Raw genomic sequence first — 10,996 nt, 5'->3', positions numbered from 1 at the left:
TTACACTTGGCACAGTTGTAGTTTTACAATTATTATAGTCATTACTTATAGAAAATTGGCCTTACCCACTAGACTGGAACCCCCATGAAGGCAGGGAGTATGTCTGATTTTCTTTATCACCAAGTCCCTGGGGCAAGGAAGGGGGAGGAACCCAGCACATAGTAGGTGCTCAATAAACATCTCTTGAATGAATGGAGTTCATCAATCCCCTTTAATCAAATCCTTCATTTGTGTGAGCTTTAACTTCCTCAAAATCTAGTACATCTTTTGCATCTAAAAAGGAGGGGATGATGCTTTCTGTCCTTGACCTTTCCAGTCAAGGTCGTGATTTACCTTGTGAAAATGCAGTGACTACCTCTCTGATGACTCACACAGACTTCTGGGAGCACCTTCCCCTCCCCCACCACTGCCACACATACATTCTTTCCTTCCTCTCCCCTTTTTGCCCTCCCCTGACAATATCACCGAGCCCTGGCTCTTTGCCTTTGACCTCAGTGACTCTCAGTCTTGGCTGACGCTGAATGATTAAGGAAGATTTTTAAACGGTTGCTTGAGTTTCTGATCCAGAGTCCTGATAGGGGCCTGGACAAGTGTATCTCTAAAAAAATTCAGAGGTGGTGATGATGTGTGACCCACTGTCTGAATTGATCCCAAAGATGTTTAGTTCCCTCCAGCCACCTTCCCTGCTCCAGACCTACCTACCACCTCTTCTCCCCTGGGGAGAGCAGCCTCCTTCCCAGTCTCTCAGGACTCCAAGCTTGGGCTCCCCAATCTAGTCACCTTGAGGCTGTCTGCCAGAAGGATCTTTCTGGGATGAAACCCTCATCATGTCACTCTTCTGCTTAAAGCCTTCCCCTGTCTTCAGGAGAAAGCCCAAGTTCCTGGAGAACCTTGCAAAGCCCCAGCTTACTTCTCCAGGTCCATCCCACCCAGGTTGTTCCTCAGCCACCTCGCTCGCACTCTGCTTCTCTCCTGGGAGCCATAGTCAGGGCCTGTCTGAGCTGGGCCATGTTCTTTTCTTATTCTGGGCCTCAGCACACCGCGCCCCTGTCCAGTGTTAAAGATTTATTGTTAAAATAAAATGGTAATGAGGCTAGGCGCGGTGGCTCATGCCTGTAATCCCAGCACTTTGGGAGACCAAGGCAGGTGGATCACCTGAGGTCAGGAGTTCGAGACCAGCCCAACCAAGATGGAGAAACCCCGTCTCTAGTAAAAATACAAAATTAGCCGGGCATGGTGGCACATGCCTGTAATCCTAGCTACTGGAGAGACTGAGGCAGAAGAATCGCTTGAACCCAGAAGCTGGAGGTTGTGGTGAGCTAAGATAGCACCATTGCACTCCAGCCTGGGCAAAACTCTGTCTCAAAAACTCTGTCTCAAAAAAATAATAAATAAATAAAATGATAAGGAAGACTTTATTCAGGGCTGTTGCAATAGAGATGTTGCAATAGGCGAGAGAGATTGGACTCAACTCTCAATAAAACAAAATGGCAGGGGATGTAAAGGCAAGGAGCAGAGCGAGAGCTCAGAAGATAGGAAATCAGTAAGAGGAGACATTGGGGGAGGGGGATTCTTTCTAAACTGGCCTAATGAGATTCTTGCTAAAGGCAGGTCAGAGGCTTAGACATCAAGGGTGGAGGATGAGGAATTTGATCGGATCTCAAGGATGAGGAATGACTTAGTGGATTCTTTGCCAAGACTGAGCTGGGCAGACCAAAGACAAGATGGGGGCCCAGGTCAAGGCCTAGTTAAGAAGAGGGCTCAGAGGAGTCTGACTAAAGTTTGGTCAAGGATAGAGACGTTGCCACCAAAAGCACTTCACTGAGCTGCCTCTAGGAAGTCAGCTGATACTCCTCCACCCACAGCACCCTCCATCTGTGGATGTTAGCACTCATCACATCCCAGTGTAGTGATCTGTTTACTTGCCTGCTCCTCTGCTTGACTATGAGCAACTTGAGTCCAGAGACTGGATGGTGAATCCGCAGGGCCCAATGCAGTGTTTGGCTCTCAGTGTTGAATGAGTACATATTGATGAGCATGACTACCATGGAATTGCTACTCTGCTCTGAAATAATCAATAACTGCATCACCTGTATCAGTGGTTCTTGGAGTTCAGTGTGATCAGAGTCATTAGGAGGGCTTGTTAAACACAAAGGCCGGGGCCCGACCTCCAGAGCCTCTAATTCAGTAGGTCAGACTGCGGCCAAGAATTTGCATGTCTAACAACAGGTGATGCTGATGCTGCTGGTCTTAGACTGCACTGTAATAATCACTGACCTGTAGGATTACAGCTGATATCATCCCCGAGTGGTATGTATCATAATATTTTTTAAATTTAAAGGTTATAAGATTTAATAGGCAAATTTCAGGTGGATGGTGAAGTAGATATGATCTCATGATCTAGGTCACCTCCTTCCCTGCCTAAAGTATATAATTCTCCTTTGCTGTCATTTGCAGGCAAGAGTAACAGCTCAAGACTGTGTTTCCTTTCCCTGTGCTTCATTTGCTGTGGGAGAGGTGGCCTCCCAGCCCCTTCTGCCAGCCTGGGTGCCAGGCTGAGAGCAGGGCCCCAGGTGGCTGAGTGGCATTCTAATACAGGTGGCCGGAGGACCTGCAACATCCTGAGCCCTCTCCCCTCTCAGCCCTCATGATGAGCTGTTGGTACAAATAGATTCAGAGGGCAGAGATAGGCAGACAGTGGCCATGGCTGGAGCAGGCAGGGCAAGACAGAGCTTTCCAAAAATGACTCAGTCCAGCCCGAAGGGGGCCAAGATTCAGCTGTTTGCAGGGCATGTGGACAAAGCTGGGATATGCAGTCTACAGTATTCACATGTGTGCCTGTGAGGCTGCAGGGCAGAGTCAGAGTTGGAAAGAGAAGGGGACAGTGCCAGGAGCCAGAGCTGGAGGCCAGTTCTCCCTGCATTTGCCACATTCTAGGGAGGAGTGCTTTCAAATTCTAATTTGAATTTGACCCTTCCAGGCCATGATGAACGAATATTTGTCAAGATAGGAAGATGGAACATGTATTATTTGCAGTGTGCTATCTTAATTTAGACAGGTGATATATGGGCCTCTATTTGTACTCTTGCTCAGGCCATGCAAATGATTGGGGTGGGCCTGTGAGAGTGACCAAAGGAGATGAACAGCCTAGGCAAGCAAGACTGCTACTTAAGGGTCTGTGCTGCTCTTTGGGGTGAGAATCACCAAGTGGAACCCCAGGTACCCTGCTTCCCTGGGGACCGGCTATACTCCTCAGGAGCACCTGGTGGGATTCTCTTCTGGGAGGTGAGGGTGAAAACTTGTTCCAATGTCAAATGAAAACAACTTTGCACCTGCTCATTTGAAACAAAGGAAGAAGCCTGAAACTTAGGAGGCTTAGATCTGGGATTCCCAGTGCAAAAGGAACATAAAATCTTGGGACCCCAAACTCACTACGCCAAGGAAAAAGTTAAGTTTGGAAACTAAGTCACATAAAAAAACCCCACAAAAAACAAAAAACCTCTTTCCTTTTGTTCCTAAACAGATAGCTGCAAGAGAGAAGGCCACATTTCTCTCCAGGTGGCCTTCCTCACCCTAACAATGTAAATTAACAGCTTATCTTAAGGGGTATGGGACAAGACAAGACTAGAATTCATACCAGCTACGCTTGCTTGGGCCAGTCACATCAGCTCTGTAAACCTGTTTCCTTATGGGAATGATTGTAGTGCTTACACATAGAGGGATTATGCCAAACCCTTTGTACTGTGTCAACAAGGTGGGTTCTTAGTAAGTGATAGCTGTTATTTGTGATTTACTGGTAGTTTATTTCTATTTAATGTGGCTTTTTCCCCAATCGGCCCCATCCTTGGTAGAGTTGGACAAGTTGGAGAACTTAGTCCTCTGGATCCCTGGCCTTCCCTTTGATCATTCCTGCCCGGCTTGTGGACACCTTTTCAATTCATTGTGACCCCCCCCACCCCTACAGATCTTACAGATTAGGCATCCTGCATTGATATGCAGATTCCTGGCCCTGCATCAGAGAGCCTGCTTCACCAGGATGGGATGAGGCCCAGGAATCTGCATTTTGATGAGCTCCCCAGATGATTCTTATACACGCAACAACTCTTGGAGAAATATTGTGGCTGAGAAAGCAGTTTGGCAGGTAGAACCAAGAGCAGTGGCTGAGAGGCAGATTCCTGTTCAACCTAAAACAATTTTCTTAATTTTCTTTTCTTTTTTTTTGAGATGGAGTCTCACTCTGTTGCCCAGGCTGAAGTGCAGTGGTGTGATCTCCACTCACTGGAACCTCTGCCACCAGGGTTCAAGCAATTCTTCTGTCTCAGCCTCCTGAGTAGCTGGGATTATAGGTGCCTGCCACTGCACCTGGCTAATTTCTGTAGCTTTAGTAGAGATGGAGTTTCACCATCTTGGCCAGGCTGGTCTTGAACTCCTGACCTACTGATCCATCTGCCCTGGCCTTTCAAAGTGCTGGGATTACAGGTGTGAGCCACTGAGCCTGGCCCCTGAAAGAATTTTCTAAGAGTCAAAGCTGCATAAGAATGAGTTAAGCGGTCCTGAAAAAGTAGTGAGCCCCCTATCAAGGAAGGTGTGCAAGCAAATGCCAGGGAGGAGAAATCTTAGTTCAGGAGTTGGATTTTATGACCTTGAAAATTTTTATGATTTCACCTTCTTTTTCCTTTATCTCTTGGGAAACGCTTTGTCTCTTCAGAGAGATTTTTTTTTGTTCAAGTCTCATGTTTGAAAATGGAATAAATGCTTTTGTGTCCTAGGACAGAAAGCTGGTGATGAAGAGCATTTCAAGCTGCCCCATCTAATTGTATCAACAGAAGGGTTTCTCCCTCCCTGGCCTCTGGGGAAGAGGAGTCCTGCTTCCAGCCTTCTGTGCACCCCTCCCCATTCCTTCCCCATGCCTGCATAAATAACTTATAAAAAGAATTGGAAGCAAAGGAAGCTGTAGAGTCGGTTTGAGACTGTGCTCAAGAGGGGACTTGGAGCAGCCATGTCTTGCCGTAACTGTGCCTAACGTCGCGTGTAATCACCGCCATGTGTCTCTGTCATGTTTGTCAAGAACTTGAGTAGGCTTCAGCAAGGTCCCTGGAAACTCCCCCGTCAGGACCCTCTGGGCAGGAGACAAATGGGTAAATTAGGACAGTGATAAATCCTGCTGTCCTTCTGTAGTCATACCCCCTGCAGCAAACCAGCTCAGCAGGGCACAGGAGGTAAGCAAACCTCAGGTGTGAGATTGGGGTGTGTGGGTGCTTTGCAAGTACATCTCTCTCTCTGAAAGCCGGCCCTGGCCAATAATTTGAGTTGATGGGTTGACATGCCAGTTGTTAAGGATCTGAGAAAGTCTTTGCAGGGAGTGGAAAGGGTTGTTTTTTTTAATGTGCTAGCTTCACTAATCAACAGTGAGGGCCCAGCCTTCTCTGCCCCTAGGCCGGCATCTTCCAGATCTGAACCTGGATAGGTTTCTTTTCACTTGTGATATAAAAGCCAGGAGAAAGCATCCCATTCCACACCAAGCCCCAGAGCTATCCTTGGAGACCCGACTCCTCTGAGCCTAAGGTGAGCATTTCCTCCTTGGACCAACCCCCATCCCCATTGAAGGGCATTGAATCTAGCACTTCGGGGACCTGCCATTTTGCTCCTCAAATAACAATTTTAAGAATGGTGGCCACATGTTGAACACCTCCCATGAGCTAGACACAGTGCTAAGAATGCCACATGTGTAACCTCAAACGTTCATATGCATAAAATTACTAGTTCCATTTTACAGATGACAAAAGTGAGGCACAGGGTGGTTAAGTTTCTTGCCCAGGTCTGTGTGACCTAATATGCATAACTGTTTGGGTTGGAGGGGAGAATAACACAATGAATGTGGACATTGGATCAGACCCCCAGTAATGAATCAAGTCTTTGGGTCTTACTAGTTATCAAAAAGGGCACTGTAACTTTTCTAAGCCTTAGCTTTTTTCTTTATAAAGATAAAAATAGCTGGGAGTGTGGCTCACACCTGTAGTCCCAGCACTTTGTGAGGTCGAAGAGGGTGAAACACTTGAGGTCAGGAGTTCGAGACCAGCCTGGCCAATGTGGCAAACCCTCATCCCTACTAAAAATACAAAAATTAGCCAGGTGTGGTGGTGGTGCGTGACTGTAATCCCAGCTATTCTGGAGGCTGAGGCAGGAGAATCACTTGAACCTGGGAGACGGAGGTTACAGAGAGCAGAGATTGCACCACTGCACTCCAGCCTGGGCAGCAGAGTGAGACTCTGGCTCAAAAAAAAAAAAAAAAAAAGTTGGGGGGGGGTTAATAATAATGCCTATTTTTAATTTGTGGTAGGCAAAGTAATGGTCCCCCAAATATGTCTACATCCTAATCTCTGGAACCTGTGAATATGTTACCTTATGTGATCAAATGTACACATGAATGTAAAAGTGCTTTGCATGTCAGTAATAACAATAATAGTAATGGTAATTATTACAATTATATGCCAGACACTGTTTTAAAGAGAACCATTGAGAATGTGACAGAATCTGCCAAAAGCCTCCCAACCAGAAGACCCCTCCTAGCCACATTTCCTGTGGAAGTTGTTCTCTCAACCATTCCTTTCTTATTCCTGGTCCAGAGATAAAATAACTCGCAGGCAGCTCTCCAGATGAGAGGAATATGAAGAAGGCAGTGCTTATTACAACATAAAAAGGACCAGGCTCTGTTTACTCAGATTGGGAAACAGATTCTAGGAACAATGTGTCTGCTCCAATGTAATTATCCTGAAAGTGGTCGGCATTTTACTCAGCTCCAAAACTCATAAAGAGGCTTCAAAGAAGTACACCGGGGACTGTTTTATCAAAAGGGACTTCAGAAGGGTAAAGTTTTGAGATCCAACTAAGCTCTTAATTGAATCAGCAAAAACTGAAAAAATTTTGAAAGGGAGTTTTGTGCAACAATTTTGGATATGAAGACTGAAAAGAAAAGAAACAGACCCAGATACCTGGCAGAATATCTCTGCGCTGTTGGCTAGTGTTAGTGAGAGGAGAAAGAAATGAAGTTATTGGAATCATAAACCCCTAGCTTAGAAGAAAGATGGAGCTTCCATCTGTTTTATCCTTTTCACTTAATTCACTTACATTTAATTCAACATATCCAGTCATTCATTTTTCAATAAATGAAGACCAAGCACCAGCTAAGTGTTACGCGCTGGGAATGCAACAGAGAGCCCAATGAGTCCTTCCTTCCAGGAGCTTAGGGTGCTCCAGCTCCCACATACCCATCTTAGCAGGAAGTCTCTAATCCTACCATCTCCCCACCCCCATGCTCTACTTTATTTTTCCACGAAAATCTTATGGGGCTTAGTAGCAGAGCTAGCATTTATACTCCAGCCTATTTGCCTTTAGAACCAGATGAGTTTGGGATTCAGAAGGCCAGATTCTGGTCTTGTTTCTGCTTCCTAGTCTCTATGTGATCTTGGAAAATAAAATTCTATTCATATGTGGAAGGAAACTGAACTCAGGGAAGGCTTTCCTCCTCTTGCTCCCCCAAACCCCATGTTATGTTCAAATCTTGGCTTCCCCACTAACAAGCTGTGTGCTCATAAGCAAGTTGCTTAACCACTCTGTTCCTCTGTTTCATCATGTGTAAAATAGGATGTTGGAAATTTTTGTTAAAATAAATGTATGTGAAATGGTTAGAAAAGTGTCAGGTATATCACAAACATTTAACAGACATTAACCATTATTATTAGAGCACTGTGGACTTATGGATCATTTTTTTTTCATAGTATTAATCACTGTTTGATATTACATATTTGAGTGATTATTAGATTTAATCTCCCTCCTCTCATTAGACTGTAAACTCTGTAAAGGTTGTTTTACCTATTCTCAACAGCTACTTCCGTGACTGGCACGTAGTAGGAGCTCAATAAATATTTGTTTAATGGGTTAATGAATGAATGAATTTCTTCCCTAACCCATCTCAGATTGCAGAGGAAAGAAGAATCTAAAGAGCTGCCAGAGCATCTGTTCGAGGAGGTTTTTTCAAACAAGCTCCAACAGCTGTTTGTGCTAGAAGCCACCATAAAAAGCATTCTTAAAAGCAAGAGGGAAAGAACAGCAGTAACGAAGAGATCTATGGCCCAGCTGGGATCCTGGATCTATGGCTGCAGCAAGGCTCAGGGGAGGGAAGTGGGAGGGCAGGAAGATAGAAGCAGGGGCTGAAGAGAGGCAGACAGAGGCATAATTTTGAATCAGAGACAGAGATACTCAGTGAGAAAGACACCCAGAGAGGCAGAAACCGGCATTGAGAGGCACTCTGTGGTTGACAGAGACAAAGATGGAGTGGGAGAAGGAATGGAAGGAAGACAAGTGTTTGAACTGCAGCTAATTCCCCAAATCCTTGAGGGGTTTTGAGAGATAGAGAGTAATGCAGGCTTCAGCCTTGCCTGGTTGATTTATGGCCAGCGAGAGTTGAGCCACAGTTGAGCTAAGCACATTAGGTGGCTGTGTGGCCTGGAACTTTTTGCAGTCATGCCTGAGACTTCCCCAGAGCAGATCAAGGATGGAGAGCCTGTCTGCTCTAATGGGATGTGAACAGTTCTCAGAATCAAGAATATCATGGCATGGAGGACTTATACTTTTGTAATTACCCTCCATTCTAATTGGGAGCCACACAAGAAGTTTTGATGGGAAAGACTGATCCTGTTGGCTGGGCCTCCTTCCGCCCTTCCTTTTCTCCTCCTTTCCCTCCTTTCTTCCCTCCTCCCCACTTCCTTCCCTCCTCTCTCTCTTCCTTCCTTCTTTCCTTTCTCATTTATTAAGCATTCAGAATGCACAAGGCAACCAGGGATATGGCGATCAGAGAAAACATGATTCTTAAGTTTTAAAGAGCTCTCAGTGGCACAGCATAAAGAGGAGAAAAGCAGGCAGTGGAATAGTAGGTACAGTGTGATACCATTTATATAAACTACCTTTGTTATTTTTACTTGTTCATGATACATGTATTTAATGGATACATATAAGTATAAAAACAGAGTAGGCAGAAATAACCTAAATTTATATCTGAGGTTCCTGGGGGATGAGGTAGGGAGGAAATGAAACCTGGAATGGGCATCAGGGGATTTCATCTTCAGATGAGTGAGATATTGCTTATTTTATTGAAAAAAAGAAATCTGACAATTTTTTTGAATGGTCATTTTTACATGGTGGATACATAGGGTTATTTGGTATATGCTGTTCTTTAAAAATTTCTCAGAATAAAAAAGAAAGCTCAAGAAATTGAAACATTTACTGTAATTCACTGAGACAAGTCACTTTTATAGATCTCTTCTGCATTAATTCCAGAAGGTAGAAGCAGCAAGATGATCAGAAGGTGGAACTTAATCCTTCTCTCTCTCATACCCTGGTCCATCTCTTCCCCTGTCCGTATTTTGAGGAATAAATTCCCCTACTACATGCTAAGTCAAATAACATATGACTCTCACCTTCTAGAGATCTCCAAGAGTCAGGAACTTAGGTTGTTAAGGCAGAAAGGGTCTGAGAATTAGACGTCAAAGTGAGTAGACTCCTCTGAGCATCTCTGGAAAGGAGGTACTGACCATCCATGGTCTCTGTCTTCTTAGACACTGTAATTTGTAAGCAGGTAAGAGCACAGGCTTTGGAGTCAGCCAGATCTGGGATAGGGGCTCCGTAGTAGCTATGTGACCTTGGTCAAGTTACTGAGTCACTATGAACTTTAGTTTTCTCATCTGTAAAATGAGGACAATAATATTTCTCAAGGTTGTTGTGAGGTTTCAATGACCCAGTAGAAGTCAAGTGACAACAAAGCAAACAATGGAATATCAGCATGGGTTAGTCTCTTCCTTCTCAGGGGTAGGATTTCCTCAGTGGGACATCTGAAATATGGCTCCATAGTCATACTTAGTAAAATACCAGAGTCACCAGGACTTCCTTGTCTTAAAAAAATCTTCCCCCATGGAGAAAGCAGCAATTTAAGTGGCAAAGATGGTGTAGACCCTGGGTCTAAACAAGTCCTGTGCCCAGGAGAAGGCAGGAGTCCCAGGATCATAGAACAACAGAGCTGGAAGGGACATCACCAAACCTTGCTGCACAACACCTGGAAAAAATCACTCAGATCTCTCTCTCTCTTTTTTTTAATTCTTTTTTTTCGAGACAGTGTCTCACTCTGTCACCCAAGCTGAGATCTCTGTTCAGTGGGTTCAAGAAATTCTTCTGCCTCAGGCTCCCAAATTGTTTGGATTACAGGTGTTCACCACCATGCTCAGCTAAATTTTTTTTTTTGTATCTTTAGTAGAGACAGGGTTTCACCATGTTGGGCAGGCTGGTCTCAAATTGTTGGCCTCAAGTGATCCACCCGCCTTGGCCTCCCAAAGTGCTGGGATTACAGGCATGAGCCACTGACCCTGGCCAAATCACTCAGATTCTTAAGCCTCAGATCAGAATGGCCAAGACTGGGGTGCAGAAATCTTTTCTTCCGTGAAAACTCCCCTCAAAATACATGTTAAAAGAATGACATATCATTTTACATCCATAATATGGCAATCCAAAATTTGATAACATCAAACATTGTTGGGAAAATGTGTGCTCTTAACCACTGCTGGTGGGTACAGCCACTTTGGAGAGCAATTAAAATTGTCTCTATTGTCCTGGATTCATGTCATGAGGCTTTGTACAAAGAGGCCTGCCTGGGGATTCTTGTTGAAGGATTGTTTGAAATAGTGGAAAGTTGAGAACAGACTAAAGCAGAGAGGAATGTCTGGATAAACCATGATATATATACCTGTATCTTGAATACTATGCAGCTAAAAATAATTAGGTCAGTCTCTAAATATTGATTTAGAAACAGCTCCAAGAAATATCATGTTCTAAAAAGGATACTGCGACATCATATATACAACATGACTTTTATGTAAAAACAATAACAAACAGGTAGGACTATATATATTCTGTGGGCATATTATATCTATAAATGTACAGAAAAAGA

Source organism: Sapajus apella, unplaced genomic scaffold, assembly GCF_009761245.1.
Source record: "Sapajus apella isolate SASKATOON/1434 unplaced genomic scaffold, GSC_monkey_1.0 scaffold138, whole genome shotgun sequence".
Classification (NCBI taxonomy): Eukaryota; Metazoa; Chordata; class Mammalia; order Primates; family Cebidae; genus Sapajus; species Sapajus apella.
Note: the sequence above shows the minus strand (reverse complement) of the source record.